The sequence below is a fragment of the Neovison vison genome, chromosome 13, assembly GCF_020171115.1.
Source record: "Neovison vison isolate M4711 chromosome 13, ASM_NN_V1, whole genome shotgun sequence".
NCBI lineage: Eukaryota > Metazoa > Chordata > Mammalia > Carnivora > Mustelidae > Neogale > Neogale vison.
The window spans coordinates 93,509,581-93,526,806 of record NC_058103.1 but is presented as its reverse complement, the minus strand read 5'-3'; the positions used below and the strand labels follow the sequence as shown (position 1 = coordinate 93,526,806).

Below are 17,226 nucleotides of genomic sequence, written 5' to 3'. Positions count from 1 at the left end.
ATGGCTTGATTAATCCTGGTATTCCCTTGCAGTTACCACGGTGTAGTTGCTCAGTAACTGTTGAACTGAGCAGGGGACGTGTGCGAAGTAGCTTTTGTTCTGGGAGCCGCATTCAGAGCTGCATGGGACTTTGAGGCAACTTCATTGTGCCTGTGTCTGTGAGTAAATACGGTAACACCAATTATTTACTTGCAGATTTGAGACAAATCAAGTGATTACAAATATATTTTTTTAAGTGTGCTGAAAACACATAACATAGAAGTTACCATCTGAGCGGCGCCTGGGTGGCTCAGATAATTTGGACGTCTGCTTTCGGCTCAGGTCATGATCTCAGGGTCCAGGGATGGAGCTCCCCATTGAACTCACACCTCAGTGGGGAGCCTGCTTCTCTGCCTCTTCCCCTGCTTGTGCTCTCTCTCTCTGTCTCTCCCTCTCTCAAATGAATAAATACGTTTTTTAAAAAGTTACTATTTTAATCATTTTTAAGTGTATAGTTGAGTAGCGTTAAGTATTTATATTGTGATAAAACAGATCTCTAGAACTTTTTCATCTTGCCCATCTGAAACTTCATACTTGTTAAAAACACTCTTCTTTCCCCCTTTTTCCAGCCCCTGGTAACCACAATTCTACCTTCTGTTTTTTTTTTTCTTTTTTCCTTAAGATTTTAATTTATTTGACAGAGAGAGAGAGAGATCACAAGTAGGCAGAGAGGCAGGCAGAGAGATAAGGGGAAGTAGGCTCCCCACTGAGCAGAGAGCCCGATGCGGGGCTTGATCCCAGGACCTTGAGATCATGACCAGAGCTGAAGGCAGAGGCGTAATCTACTGAGCCACCCAGGCGCCCCTCTTCCTTCTGTTTCTATGAACTTGACTACTTTGATACCTCGTATAAAAAGGATCATACAGTAGGGGTGCCTGGGTGGCTCAGTGGGTTGAGGCCTCTGCCTTCGGCTCGGATCATGATCCCAGGGTTCTGGGATTGAGCCCCGCATCGGGCTCTCTGCTCAGCGGGGAGCCTGCTTCCTCCTCTCTCTCTGCCTGCCTCTCAGCGTACTTGTGATCTCTGCCTGTCAAATAAATAAATAAATAAAATCTTTTTTAAAAAAAAAGGATCATACAGTATTTGTCTTTTGGGGGCTGGCTTATTTCCCTTCCTCACAGTTCATCCACACAGCATGTGACAGATCTCCTTCCTTCTTAAGAAAAACTAATATTCCATTATGTGTATTCCTCACATTTTACTTATCCATTCATCTCTCATGAGCATGGGCATGCAGATACTTCTTCAAGATTCTGCTTTCAATTCTTTTGGATATACACCCAGAAGTAGGATTGCTGGATCAGATGGTGGTTCTATTTTTAATTTTTTGAGGAACCTCTATACCGTTTTCCATAGCAGTCAAAATATTTTACAATCCCACCAACAGAGCACAGGGGTTCCAATTTTTCCACATCCTCGCCAACACTAAATGTTTTTATGTTAAAAACAAATGCACTACCATGTTTAATCTTACATCTTGAGTGAATTTTAAAGGGCAAACAGAAGACTTCAAGTAAATTTTGATTTTGTGGTAGATCCTCCGACAAAGGGAGTACTTGGGTGGAAGCGTTTGCGAAGCCCTGAATTATAAAAGGAGTCCTCAGGATGATGTAGTTGAGAAGAACTCATGCATATACAGGAAGATGAAGACCATCTTCCCAAAGCAGCATGTTACAAAGTGTACAACTTTGTTTATTTGAGAGTGAGAGTGTGTGTGAGAGCGAGCACAAGTGGGAGTGGCTACAGGGGAGGAAGGAGAAGCAGGCTTCCTGCTGAGCAGGGAGCCTGATTGGGGTGGGAGGGAGGTGGCTTCATCCCAGGGTCCTGGGGCTGTGACCTGAGCTGAAGGCGGATGCTTAATGGACTAAGCCACCCAGGCCTTCCTACAATTTGATCTTGAGACACTTAATACCACAGGCATTTAGTAGGGGAGTGAAGACTTCTTGGAAGTGATACGTTTTGGGGGCACCTTGTGGCTCAGTGGGTTAAATATTCTGCCTTCAGCTCAGGTCATGATCCCAGGGTCCTGGGATCAAGCCCCACATTGGGCTCTCTGCTCAGTGGGAAGCCTGCTTCCCCCTCTCTCTCTGCCCGCCTCTCTGCCTACTTGTGATCTCTCTCTCTGTCAAATAAATAAATAAATAAAATCTTTAAAAAAGTGATACATTTTGAACGGGAGCTTGAAGGAGAATGGTAAATGTGAATTTGACAACAAGAAGAATATACATTAATGTGAAGAAAAATGTGATCTCATAATTAATCATGGAACTTGATTTTGGGAGCTAATAAAGAGTGCACCCCTGCACTCCCCAGTATCTAGTGATTGCTGTAAGTGGATGTAGTAACTGAGTTTATTTCATGAGGGCAGGTTCAGTATTATTATTGTGATTTTTCTCATGATCTGTCAGTAAGTCTTCAAATGCCGGTATCATTTGTGTCTCAGAATTGCTAGAATGGGTTTGAAAGATTCCTTGAAAAAATACCATTTTGGGGGCACCTGGTGGCTCAGTGGGTTAAAGCCTCTGCCTTCGGCTCAGGTCATGATCCCAGGGTCCTGGGATCGAGCCCCACATTGGGCTTTCTGCTTAGCAGGGAGCCTGCTTCCTCTCTCTTTGCCTGTCTCTCTACCTACTTGTGATCTCTGTCTGTCAGATAAATAAATGAATAAATAAATAAAAAATCTTTAAAAAATACTGTTTTGTTTTTTTTTTTTAGCCGTCCTCTAGGACCAAGTGTTTTCGATGGTGCTGATTTAGGGTAGGCTGTTTGTTCTCTTATGACACAGCTAGAAGCAAGAACACTTAATGTCCAGAAAGCAAATGTTGAAAAACTGAAGAGTATAGATGGTTAACAAAATTGTTTACTTTTTGCAAATATTGCCCCATTTTGTGTGAATCTAAGTCAATCCTAATTCAAAGGATGACTTATATTTTCAATAAGAATGCCCAGGAAAGTCTTATGTTGTTGTTTTTAATGGGTTTGGATTTTCTTACTTGTATGGAGTATCTTAAGGCTTGTCCATTTTCAGTTTTTAAATCTACCTTCTGGTGGTTTAAATTATTCTCACTTTGCCAGTACTTTAATTACCTTTTGCTTGAAAGATTTTTTTTTTAACCTAAACTGTGCAGTGACCAAAACTAAAACTAAAACAACAGACAGGAATGGATGTAAGCTACATTCTGACAGGGTAATAGTGATTTATGTACTTGGAGCAGAGAGCTAATGATGGTTTCTGTCTCACTGGACCATATTATTTGATTGCTAGGTTTCAGTTGCCTGTATCAGAGGGATAGCCTTACTGTTTGTTTAATTTTGAACAACTGGATGTTGGAAAATTAGTTTAGTATTTAGAACTTAGTAAATGATTCTCTGAGCAATCAAGAACGTCAGAGGCAAAAAACAAAGCAAACAACAAAACTTGGTTTCAATTCAGTAGTATGTGAATTAAATATTATGTTTAAGCAAGCACATTCCAGAGTGGCTTCCTTGGAGCGTGAGTTTTACAGAGTGTTAGTACGTATTTTGTGAAGAGTGAGTTTTGTAGCTACTTGGGATGAGAAACCCTAGAATAAACAATATAAATCAGATTTCTGTAGGGCTTCTCAAAGCCTTTAATATTTATAGACACAACTAATGAATCGTTGAACACTACATCAAAAACCAATGATGTACTACATGTTGGCTAACTGAACATAATAAAAAAAATAGACACTTCCTAAAATCACAGAAAAAATTATTTGCATGTTCATTGTGAATTGCTGAGGAATGAAGTACAACAGGCAGCATTTCTGGAACATTTGTGGTATTCTTTTTTCTTAGAGAGCACCTTCTATGGCTAATATTCCATAGAACAAATTGTAGAAAGACTGTAAGGGCCATCTGGCTGTGACATCTGTCACCCCACTGATCGCCAGGGTTGATTGGCTGATCTGGCTGGCTGGCTGGCTGGGTGTCCCCTTCCTCCCTCACTGCTCCGTGTGCATCCCTCCCAGACTGAAGTTTACCCTGGGGACACTGAGCACTGGGGATGAGCTGTTCTATTAATCCCTGACTTATAGCATTATATTTGCAGGTCAGAACATAGGGAGGAACTGAAAGGCTGATTGATAAGAGGAAAAACGAGACGAAGTTGTTTTGTTGAAATACTCAGTATTACTTGATTTTTGAAGAGGTCATGAGTGCCTTAATTTTTTTTTTTCTTTTTTAGCTTGTTAAAAGGAAACCAAGGTGCTGGTTTGTATTACCTGTTTAGTCCAAATTATTTCCAGTTCAATGTACCACATTTTCCCCATCTGTAGAAAAGGGTTTATACATTGAATTTTAAAGCTTCCAGAACTTTTTTTTAATAAGTTTTTTTTAGTAAGATTTTATTTATTTATTTGACAGAGTGAGAGAGAGCACAAGCAGGGAGAGTGGCAGGCAGAAGCAGAGGGAGAAGCAGGCTCTCCGCCTAGCAGACGCTTAACCAGCTGAGCCACCCAGGTGCCCCTAGAGCTTCCAGAACTTTGAACAATCATTTCATCCTATTTTTAAGGATGAGAAAGCTAAAGATTGGGGTATTATGTTATTCAATGAACAGCTAGTTAATGGCAGGGTTTACATTGGAATTCAGGTTCCCTGATTGCTATTTAAAAATTCTTTCCAATGCAGCGTGTACCTTTCCCATGCGGCCGTGATCTGTTTCTCTCTATATTGTGGCTTTAGAGTTTACCTCTCTAGGGGATTTTGTCTTTAGCATAGTTTATTCAGCTGTACATGTTACTCCATAGAGGACACTGATTTTGATTCTAGCCTGTGATCACGCCCCCTAAAATGATGGCGTTTTAAACTCTGACAGTACATGAATAATAATTATTAAAATTTGACCAAATTCTGGTGACCACATTGTAAATCCAGTGATACTTCAGTGGAGAAGGAAGAGTGGAAGACTGCTGGGATGTTTGAGGGTCAGCGGCTGACCAGTGACGGTGTGGTTGCAAGAAGCTATACGTGGTGCTGTGGGTTTGACGGGAAACGTGATGTTTGTGGGTAGACATCAGAGCTTGTTTTAAGTTACAACTTTATTGCTTATTCTGATGATGTAATCCACACATTCTCAACTGTATAAGACTGAACAGTATGGCATGTTGATTTGTAAACTGTTGCATAGAGGTTCAGTATAAATATCTTTCAAGTAATTTTGTAAGAGTTATTTGTAGAATTCTAGAACCAGATGTTACTTTTTTTTTTTTTTTTTAATATATGCTTTAGGTCCAATGTGGGGCTTAAATTCACAGCCTTGAGATCGAGTTGTATGCCCCCTGACTGAGTTGTATGCCCCCTGACCAGCCAGGCACCCTCAGAACTAGGTGTTAATTTTTTGTTGGTTACATGTGTGAAAATATCTTCTCCCTTAAAATGACCTATTTAAAAGACATTTTTTTAAACCTTGTGCGATGTAATAAAATCAAGCAAAAATGGATCATAGACTTGAAAGTAAGAGCTACAGCTGTAACGCTTCTGGGTAAAACCAGAGAAAACCTTTGAGATCCTGAATTGTTTCATGGATAGGACTCAAAAAAAAAATGATAAAAGGAAAAAGAAGTCTGTCCTCATCGGCCGTAGTCTAGTCCGGCTGCTGTAGCAAAGCAGGTGGGCAGCTTGGAGCAACAGCACTTTGTTTCTCCCAGTTCTGGAGGCTGTCTTGGCTAACTGTCTTGGCTAATGCTGGCTGTTTTTCCATCATGTGAATTTTAGGAAGAGCTTGTTAAATAATACACACACTAAAAAATAACTCTAAACTTAAGGATTTCATTTGGATTTGAATTAAATTTACAAATGAATTGGGGAGAACTGACTTCTATATGATACTAAGTTTTTCTGTCCATGATGATGGTACATCACTCCATTTATTCAGCTTTTTTGTATTCCTGAATAAGATGTCTCAAGTTTGTTTGTTTGTTTGTTTTCCCACAAGAGGCTTTGACATATCTTAATCTTAACTGATTTATAGTTCTGTTGATATGGTGCATAGGATTGTTTGTTAATTATATTTTCTGGTTATCAGTGGAACACGTTGGATTCAGGAACCTCAGCGAACTCTCATTAATTCTTACAGTTCACAGATACTTTTGCATTTTCCATGTAGTCAGCCATGCTGTCTGTATACAAGGCCAATCTTACTTCTTGCTATCTACTTCTTGAACCATTGGCTTCTTTTTCTTACCACACTGGCTTTTGCACGATATTGAATAGAGTAGGGCTGGAGGGCATCCTTGTTTGTTTTTTACATTAGTGGGAATGATTCTAAAGTTTCTCCATTATGTATAATGTTTCCTGTAGATTTTTGAGAACATGCTCATTTAAGAAAGTTCTAATTTTTTTAAACTGTGCAGGTGCTTCATTTCATGATTCTATTTTCAGGGAATTAAATGATCTTTTAACTTTACTTTTTACTCTTCACCACATTTCTAGTTACTCTTTAACACATTTCTATCTCATAGTATTACAAAATTAAATGTGTGAACATGTGATTCAGTGAGAATAGCTTTTTTTTTTAATAGCTTTAAAAAAAAAAGTGAAATAATGGGGGCGCCTGGCTCAGTCATTAACTGCCTTTGGCTCAGGTCATGGTCTTAGGGTGCTGGGATCGAGCCCCACATCGGGCTCCCTGTTCCGTGGGAAGCCGCTTCTCCCTCTCCGACTCTCCCTGCTCGTGTTCCCTCTCTTGCTGTCTCTCTCTCTCTCTCTCTCTCTGTCAAATAAATAAATATTTTTTAAAATGATACAGTGGAGTAATGAAATAATAAAGGATTCATAGTCTTAAACAGTTATGCTACATTATAGAAAATTTGGGAAATACTCAAATACATTAAAGGAAATAAAAATTAGCCATTAGCATATTCTATTTAAAAACTTTTCTCTTGTTCATATTTTATGAAGTAAGCAGGCATTCCTCTATCTGTGCTTCCTGCTTGGTAACTACCGAACTGATTTGAATATATCGTTCCTGTCATTTTTTTCTCAGCAGACAGAAAGTAGACCAATCATGTATATAGGCACATATACAACCTTCAAAAAATGTAGCTTTGCTAATGCAGCAATATTTAATGAAAATCTTCCTAGATCATATGGTAGGACTGCTTAGAATGCCCTTTTATGAATGATACCATAATTCAAGCATTCCCCTATGACGGAGGTTCTTTCTAGTTTTTGACTATCACAGTATCAACTGTGAACATGTGTGCATACATGCTCACCTACTTGTGTGAGCATTTTTTGTGTGATAAATTCCTAGGAAAGGACTGCTTTCCTTGTCTTGAAAATTATTTTAATGATTATTATTATTTAGAGAAAGAGCAGGAGAGGAGTGCGGGGAGGGGCAACAGGAGGGGAAAAATCTTAAGGACACTCAGCATCCCTGGGCGTGGAGCTCTATGTGGGGCTTAGTCTCGCGACCCTGGGATCATGACCTGAGCCGAAATCAAGGGTTGAATGCTAAACCAACTGAGCCATCTAGGCACCCCTCTCGGAAAGTATTTTATGGCAACTTCTGACAAGTGCTTTTTTCATGTTAAGTGTTTCAGAACTTTCAGTTTGTAAATTTGTGGCTCAAAATAGAAAATGTAGTCATCAGAATATAATAATCAGGTCTGTACATCATTACTATGGAATCCTAGCACTTCAGTGGGTCACATTGCTTCTGAAAGTGGCCTTAGTGACCTCTGCTTCAGTTCCCTCTCTTCCAGTGAACAAGTTGAAAATCAGAACTCCTGGGATTTGAGATAAGCATGATTATTTCCAAAGTATACAATATTTGAGACCAGTAATGGGCCAGGTCGCGTGCTATCTGCTTTACATACGTGATTTTATTTCTTACCTAGCCCTATTAAGTAGGTATTCCCATTTACCCTTTACAGCTAAGGAAACTGAGGTTTAGGGTTTAGGTGGGTAATGTCCAGAGTTCCATAATCAGAAAGTGGTAGAACTCGAGTCTGGAACTTCATCTTTCTGATACCACAGCCCATGTCCTTTTCACAGAGTTACTTCCTTTCTGCAGTCAAATGCTCTACCACTGAGCTATACCCCCTTTACTTCCTTTCTGAACTGTGTAACCAAGATGCTAGGTAAATACATCATATTCAGATCGTTTCTCTAGTGTATTGATTTCACCATGCAAAGAGTTAAATATAGCCATCATTTACCAGTTGGTCTTCCTCGTTAGTGTGGACGTTAATATGCTGCGGAGAGTCTACTTACCAAAGAGGTTGCAATGAAGGGAACCAGCTGACACATAGTGTTGCTCTGAATGGCTGCCCAAAGTTACTTTGAGACTGATCAATCCAAAAAAACAAAACCAAAGGAATCTGGAAATAGTGACACCCCCCACCTCCCACCATGCCCCCTGCAAGATCTTTTCCATTCTTTGGGTTTCTAAAAGAATTGCTTGAAATACAGCTCCTGGAGATCTTTTTAATGTGTTATATTAATGTCACTAGATGTTTTTGCTCAGTGATAGATTGAGCTGCAGCCATGAGAAAAGAGGTATTTCTTTAGTAATGAAAATTCCTTTTCTTAAACCCATCTTTTATCATTATGGATTTGTCCTCTCTTTTTTGAGAACACTGATTTTTAAGTATAAACATGTTTCATAACTGGGATCTAAGCGGTTGATCTGTCTTAATAATTTATGATCCAAGTCTTTATTGAAAGTGGGAATCGCTTATTAGCTGACTTGGTGGTGTTTGCTTTTTCTTTCTTTCTTTTTTTTTTTTTGTTTACTCAAATAGCATTTTCAGTGAGATTTCACTGCTTTCTTTTTTGAATACTTTTAGACTCTTTTCTGGCATTGTGAGGGAATTTAAAGTTAAGAGTTAGATTTAAAGTTCTGTGTGGCCATGAAAGTGTGTTGGCAATATACATCTCATAGGATTGTACACTTACTGCATTTGTTCTAATTTTTGTTTTTGTTTTTGTTTTTTTTAAGAAAAGAAAAATCATCTAAGTATCTTAGCAAGTTTTGATCTTTGAGGTTATTTTGGAGATGGAGCTATTTGATTCCCCAAGAGTAAAGATTTCCCCTTTCTTAGATGCCTTAACTCTAAAAGATACAGTGTTTTGATTACATAATTTAGTTGTAGTGAACTTCTTTTTTATTTCTTTTAGCTTTTCAAAAAGGACAGTTTCTTATGGAGACCTTCATCGCAGCCAGTGTCCATGCAGGACATGGTCATGCTAGAAAGTGATTAGATTGGAGGCCACATCTCATCAGTGTTGATAACTGGAGAATGAGATGAATCTGTGTGGGGCATGGGGGGAGGGAGCAGTTATTTTAACAGATAACCTTACAATTGAGAAGAAAGATTGATTTTTTTTTTAAATTCTACATTTTAGACTTGCCAGGTTTATAGCCATTTGATAGAATATGGACAGGATGTTCTTTTCTGTTCTATTGATAACTGACTTCCTCTATTGTATTTCCACCTTGTCATGATTATTCAAGTATGGAAGGCTTTGTCATTGGCCACTATAGAGTTGTCATGTGATGGCCCAAGGTTTCTCTGCATCCCCACACAAAGCTGGACACATCACTCAGGTCTAACCATGTTCTTTCAGAGCTTTCCAACCTTGTTGCTGCTTCTGAAAGACCATTATACTCCAACAGTGTGTAGAACAGAGAGAGGCAAGGGCTGTCTTCGGAATATGTTTCACAACTCCCCAAAGACATAGAGTGGTTGTATGATATTGTGATTCATAATAAGAAATGTATGTATTTGATCTTTGTACCCATTTCCAGTATAGAACTCCTAAAAGCCTTGAAATTTTCTTTTCTTTTTTTTTTTTTTAAAGATTTTATTTATTTATTTGACAGAGAGAGATCACAAGTAGGCAGAGAGGCAGGCAGAGAGAGAGGAGGAAGCAGGCTCCCTGCTGAGCAGAGAGCCCGACTCGGGGCTCGATCCTAGGACTCCGAGATCATGACCCAAGCCGAAGGCAGTGGCTTAACTCACTGAGCCACCCAGGTGCCCCAAGCCTTGAAATTTTCTAAGTGCTAAGAACTGTAAAAGTATCTTTCATTATGTTAAGATAGATGACTTTTGGTCCACACTTCAGGATAGGGGCTTGTTGTCAGCAGAACCTACGAGATGAGAGGTTTCGGGCTGACCTCTGGGGAGGGGAGAAGGCCTGAAGGTTGAATTGATTGCCAATGGCCAATCATTTAATCAATCATGCGTATATAGTGAAGCCTTCATAAAAACTCGAAAGGACAGGGTTTGGAGGGCTTCCTGGTTGGTGAACAGGTGGAGATTGGGGGAAAGATGTGTGTTCAGAGAGCACAAAAGTTCTGTGCCCTTTCCATACCTTGTCCTATGCATCTCTTTTATCTTGCTCTTCCTGTGTTATATGCTTTGCAATAAGCTGGTGACCTAGAGAAAATGGTTTACTGGGTTCTGTGAGCTGTTCTAGTGAATTAATCTAACCTGAGTGGCAGGAGTGAGAGTGTGTCCTGGGACCTCAAATTTATAGCCAGTCAGCCAGAAACACAGGTGACAAGCAGACTTGTGATTGACATCTGAAGTGGAGGACAGTGTTGTGGGACTGAGCCCTTAACCTATGGACTCTGATGCCATCTCTGGGTAGATAGTGTCAGAGGTCAGTTGAATTGTAGGACTCCCAGCTGGCATCAGAAAATTGCTTGGTGCTGTGAGAAAAAAACCCATGTTAAAACTGGATGTCAGAATAATAGGTTGGAATTTGCTTAAGAGTAGCCTCTGTGATTCTGGAGCTGCCAGGCTAGGAGAAGGAACATGATTAAGAATCATGTACATATTTTCCTTCATCTCAACCGCTGATTACTCATGTTCTGTCTTGAAAAGGTAACGTTTGAGGTGGTGGCTTTCAAACTTTTATAACATGATCCAAGTAAAAAATAGTTTATTTAGCTGCCCTTCCCCCCACACACCAGAAGTATATTATTCATGAAATAAAAAACCTTGTGCTCACTATATGCAGTGTCTTTGATATATCTTATTATTTATTTCATTTGAAAACACTGATATTCATTAAAGTGATTTAACATGCCACTAATGTGTCAGGAGCTGCAATTTAAAAATAATTCTGGATCAAGGAGACTATTATTTTTCTTCATAATTGTATATTATTCCTTTTACAGTTTAACTTCCTCATAAAAGAGATCTTCTAGAAATGTGTACATTGTAATGTCAGTATGTATCAGGCTGGCCCAGGAGCTTATGTTTGTCTTCTGTGCCCACACATGTAACTGACAAGATTACTTTGTGACTTCTTAACATGTGCACCCACTGGTAGAAATGGAGGCTCCAAAACTATCTTGTTGATTTGGAAATACAATTAAAAGCTTGCCAAATTGTGTATATCTTACTAAGTACTAAGTAGTGTATATTACCAAAAGGACGAAAAGGTCTCAAAACTTGTTTTTACTCCTCCGATTTCCACTCATAGTATCAGTAGATGTAGCTTGTTTGTAACATCTAATGCTACTCTAATTTTAGTATATGTGCTATGGAAGTGAGCACTCTAATGCTACTCTAAATGGTCTGCATCTTGACCTAGGAAGATGTGCTTAACCCACTGGGCAATTTTCTAGTTTTTACATGCTGGGATTATATTTAAAATAACTTTATAGGGCTGGATAATGCTTCTCACTATGATTAATTTCACTGGAGATCAATGCTACCCGAGAATCAATCCTGTCCAAGTGAATATGAAGACTCTCTTTGGTTAGAGGGATTATTTTATCTATGATCAGCTATTTTCTCTGTTGCAAATTAGCTATACTTCTAACTGTGAGAAAGGGATCATCTAACCTATTGGATTTTGTAATTTGCTTACTACATGAATTCTAGTGACCAAACTCTTTTAATTAATTAATTAATTAATTAATTAAAAGATTATTTGTTTGTTTATTTATTTGTTTATTTTACAAAGAGCACAAGTAGGCAGAGAAAGGAGGAAGCAGGCTCCCTGTCGTGCAGAGAGCCCCATGCGGGGCTCGATCCCAGGACCCTGGGATCGTGACCCGAGCTGAAGGCAGAGGCTTTAAATCACTGAGCCACCCAGGCACTCTCTCTCTCTCTCTCTCTTTTTAAAGATTTGTTTATTTTAGAGAGAAAGAGTACAACCTGGGGTGGGGGTAGGGGCAAAGGGAGAGGAAAGAAGCAGACTCCCCACTGCTTGCAGAGCCGTAAGCTGGGCTCCATCTCAGGACTCTGAGATCAGGACCTGAGCTGAAACCAAGGGTCTGCTGCTTAACCAGGTGAGACACCCAGGTGTCCCAGTCAAGTACTTTATTAAGAAAAGGAAGATGAAATTGAACATACTTGAAATGAAATACTTAGTTTGGCTGTAACACTGTTTATTTTAATGAATTTGGTGAAAAAGCTCAGCATAGTTCATTTTTGCAAATAAATAAAATTTGATGGCTATGTACTAACTGAAATAACTTCAAAATAAGCCCACACAGATGATCTTACATATGGAATTCATATTTAAATTTTTGAAAGTTTTAGAAAATGCCTCTCTTTAAGTGAAGAGGGATAATGATTTATGATTCAGACTATAGATAATGTACTCATTGTTTACACCATACCTGTCACTGGTAGTCATTCTGAAAGAAAAGTGCCTATGGGAAGTTGCAACTTCTTTTTATTCCTAAGGAGTAGGTGATGTATGCACCTAACCCACAGGATTTGCCAGAGAAGAAAAGAGGATGTTTAAAAATCATGAAACCATGGCTCTCATGATTATCATGAAATCAGTCCTCAGTATTTCTTAAATTATAACAGATTACTTTTCATTAGGAATTTCATATTTAATGTGATAATCTTAATTTTGTGTCCATAAGTGATTATTCTGTAGCACATTACAGTTAGCAAGAAAATATTTATAGGCTGTTTCATGTGAAAGGAAGAGGGAATATTTTGCTCATAGTCTTTGAGTAAAGATTTATAGATTGCAATTTATGCATGTTTTATTCATGCTAACATTCTCTTGTAGAAATTCTCTTTATGTTAGGACCCAACATTTACTTTGGCTTAATTAGACTGGGCTTCAAATTAGTTTTCAGTTGATCGGCTGTCTTTAAGAATTACTAGAGGTTGGGGGGGGGGCGGTGCCTGGGTGGCTCGATCAATTAAGCATCTGCCTTCAGCTCAGGTCATCATCCCAGGATCCTGGGGTTGAGTCCCTCGTGGAGCTCCTTACTCAGTGGAGAGCCTGCTACTCCCCTTGCTCGTGCTCTCTCTCTCTCTCTCTCTGAAAATTAATAAATAAAAATGTTTAAAAAAGAACTCCTAAAGTGGTTCTTTGTTGGATGGACCCAAAATAGTACTATTGTCCTGCTGTACTTCCTTGTCTCAAATGGCTGAGTGTCAAGATGCTATCCTGACTCAGATCTTTATTCCCCTAATAAAATCTTCTCGACTTTGGAGCTTGGGTCTGCTCACTCTGAAAAGATGAGGAAACCACAGACAGAAGGATTGAGAAAGCTAGCAGAAGCGTATTTGTAAAATGGTGGAAGGTGTTCGTTCATTTTCTTCTATTGTCTTGAGGACTTCCTGTCCTATTAAGATAATTTTCTAATCTGTGCCTCAAGATGCTGGTGCATATATAGGGCTCCTTTGGTGGGTCTCAAGCAGATGATTCATTTGCACACACTTGGGGGGAAGGGACCTGATGGATGGTTGTTTCTTTAGCAGCAGTCCTGTCAGTCATAATGGAGCATATTTGTATTCATCAGTCTGTTATCATATACTTTTTATTCACTTCCCTAATGGTTTAATGCCTTATGTTCCTATTTGTTCTGAATAAATTTCCCTTCTTAGATATGTGAAGATTAAACTGATCTGCTTCGCTCTGTATTTAGGGACACTGTGTTTCCCATTCATCACCTGCTGCTAATCTTTAGCAGTAAAATTAAATTGACATTTGTTAAAGGGTGTTTTGATCTATCTTTGAAAAGGGTGGTAAAGAGTAATTAGTCACAGTAATGGAGGCTTTCCCTCCCCATTTTGTGTGCAAATTTAGGTTGCTGAAACAGATTCTAATTTTGTAATGGTGGTAGAGAATTCCTTCTTTAGTTTCATGGTTTGTTTAACAATTAAGAATCTGATGAATCCTTGAAGCATTTGGAAATTTAGCAGTCTTGAAAACTAGCCTCCTTTCCATTGGTAGCTCCCAAGGCTGGCCCCAGCTCCAGTCCTAGATGGTGCGTTTCTGTTTTCCCTTTGACCCAGAGGTCAGCCTCAGTCCTATCAGTAGACAGAGTGTCTGTAGCTCTGAGGTTTGGGCTGTGCACTTGAACTCATCACTCACCATACCAAAGTCAGCACATTGGCAGTATGACTTTAGGCTCCCTGGGTGACCAGAATTAACGTCTCTGTGCCTCAGTGACTAATAGTCAACGTAAAGACCTGAGAGGGAATAAAATGTGTGCGGGAAGCAGAATGCACCAAAGGACAAGTTAGACTCAGGGTGCTAAGCTGATAAAACAGGCACATTTATATGCTGATCATAAGTGATTATTCTGAGTCAGGCATCCGGTTCTCCACCTCCGAGGTTCGAAAACCCTGGTGAGAGCAAGGTTTCTCTCCTCCCCAGCCAGATACTTCTTGGAGAGCACTCTGCCTGCTTTACGGCTCCCCATCATTCGGCCTTGAACTCCTGGACTGTTCACTACAGGCACTCTTCAGCCTAGATCTGGGCCATAGTAGTCTGTGCCTTGGAGTCTCCCAGGCCTGCCTTCCTTGCCGGCCGGACAGTCCTGCCTTCCTCAGCTTGATCTCCCCCTTGACCCTTGTCCTCTGTGCTTCTGTTGTCAAACTTATGAACATCGCTCAGGTTTCTTTCATAAAAGGAGCCGTGAGACTTAAGGGCTTTCACATTTTCTTCTGTAGAGGCTCATCTTTGAATTCACAGCAATACAAACTAGTTTGCTCTTGTTGTAGTGGTAGTGGCTTATCGTGAGTTGGAATATTCTTTTATAGTGGTACTGCGGCGTTATTAAACAGAACTTTTATTTTGATTATGTGTTGGAGAGAACAGAATCTGGAGCCTGCAGTTTTACTTGTTTGATGGTTGGAAGCATTTTGCATGGATTCGCTTCTGCCTTTCTACATTTTAGACCTTGTTTCTTCTCCACTACCCAAGAGCGTCATCACCAGGTCTGGGAGGACACACGATGAGAGCCGCAGCCCTGTGGGTTTGTGTCCTGATGCTGAGCGAGTTGGCCCAATAGTATTCCCGAAAGTTCTTCCTATACCGTAACAGCTGGCGTGGCAGAAGTGATTGTAAACCTGGGGCCCACCAGAGCTATCTCATAGAAGGGAAAGTGTAAAGTCCAAGTGGAAAGATTGTGCTTAACTGATTGCAGTTAAAATATCTTTTGCAAGTTCTACGAAACCATATGCTGTGTGAATATATCATAGGTCTCCCAGGACCTTGCAAGAAGTTTGGGCAAGAGAGGAGACCTGAGGGGCACTTGGGTGGCTCAGTGGGTTAAAGCGTCTGTCTTCAGGTTGGGTCATGATCCCCAGATCCTGGGATTGCGCCCCACATTGGACTTTCTGCTCGCTGGGGAGCCTGCTTCCTCCTCTCTCTCTGCCTGCCTCTCTGCCTACTAGTGATCTCTCTCTGTCAAATAAATAAATCTTAAAAAAAAAAAACAAAAAAAGGAGACCTGAGTGTAAGCTTCATTTGCTTCATAAACCGTCTCGGAATATTTCTTACCTTCCGTGGTAGAAAAAGATCTCTGTGTCCTGTCTGAATATGGTTAGGAGAAGTGCCGGAAAGGAACCTTTCCAGTACACTCAGTATGGAGGTCTTTTGTTTTTCCCGTTGCAGGAAAGCTGTGAAAAAGAAGAAGATTCATAGAAGAGAAGCTAAAATGAAAGGGTAATAAATAGGGTCCGAAGAAAACACAGTTCAGACTGGTTGGCCACGGAGAGAACCGGTGTTGAAAACCACTTAATTTTACTGGGTTTTCTAGATTCCGGGAAGTACTTTTCACATCCGAAACATTTTTGACCATTATGTACCTCACAGTTGCATATAAGTGATGTTGTAGTGTTTCCCTTTCTCCCATCTGAAAAGTTATTTTCTTGGTTTTGTTTTAAAAAACTGTTGATACCAGGCCCCTGTGTGGCTCAGTCGGTCGAGTGTCTGACTTGATGTCAGCTCAGGTCACGGGCTCAGGGTCATAGGTTTTTTTTTTGTTTTGTTTTGTTTTTTGTTTTTTCCCCAATTTATTTATTTTCAGAAAAACAGTATTCGTTATTTTTTCACCACACTCAGTGCTCCATGCAAGCCGTGCCCTCTATAATACCCACCACCTGGTACCCCAACCTCCCACCCCCCCTGCCACTTCCAACCCCTCAGATTGTTTTTCAGAGTCCATAGTCTCTCATGGTTCACCTCCCCTTCCAATTTCCCCCAACTCCCTTCTCCTCTTCATCTCCCTTGTCCTCCATGCTATTTGTTATGCTCCACAAATAAGTGAAACCATATGATAATTGACTCTCTTTGCTTGACTTAGTTCACTCAGCATAATCTCTTCCAGTCCTGTCCATGTTGCTACAAAAGTTGGGTATTCATCCTTTCTGATGGAGGCATAATACTCCATAGTGTATATGGACCACATCTTCCTTATCCATTCATCCGTTGAAGGGCATCTTGGTTCTTTCCATAGTTTGGCGACCGTGGCCATTGCTGCTATAAACATTGGGGTACAGATGGCCCTTCTTTTCACGACATCTGTATCTTTGGGGTAAATACCTAGGAGTGCAATTGTGGGTCATAGGGAAGCTCTATTTTTAATTTCTTGAGGAATCTCCACACAGTTCTCCAAAGAGGCTGCACCAACTTGCATTCCCACCAACAGTGTAAGAGGGTTCCCCTTTCTCCACATCCTCTCCAACACATGTTGTTTCCTGTTTTGTTAATTTTGGCCATTCTAACTGGTGTAAGGTGATACCTCAATGTGGTGAATCTCCCTGAGGGCTAGTGATGATGAACATTTTTTCATGTGTCTGATAGCCATTTGTATATCTTGATTGGAGAAGTGTCTGTTCATATCTTCTGCCCATTTTTTGATGTGTTTGCCTGTTTCATGTGTGCTAAGTTTGAGGAGTTCATTATAGATCCTAGATAACAACCTTTTGTCTGTACTGTCAT

The 17,226-nt window shown here is 40.0% G+C and overlaps 1 protein-coding gene across 1 annotated transcript in view; it reads left to right on the top strand.

The window, feature by feature from the left end:
* AVEN (apoptosis and caspase activation inhibitor) overlaps positions 1 to 17,226 on the top strand; it is a 154,961-nt gene that overhangs the window by 61,003 nt on the left and 76,732 nt on the right. The gene's annotated exons all lie outside the window — the stretch shown is intronic.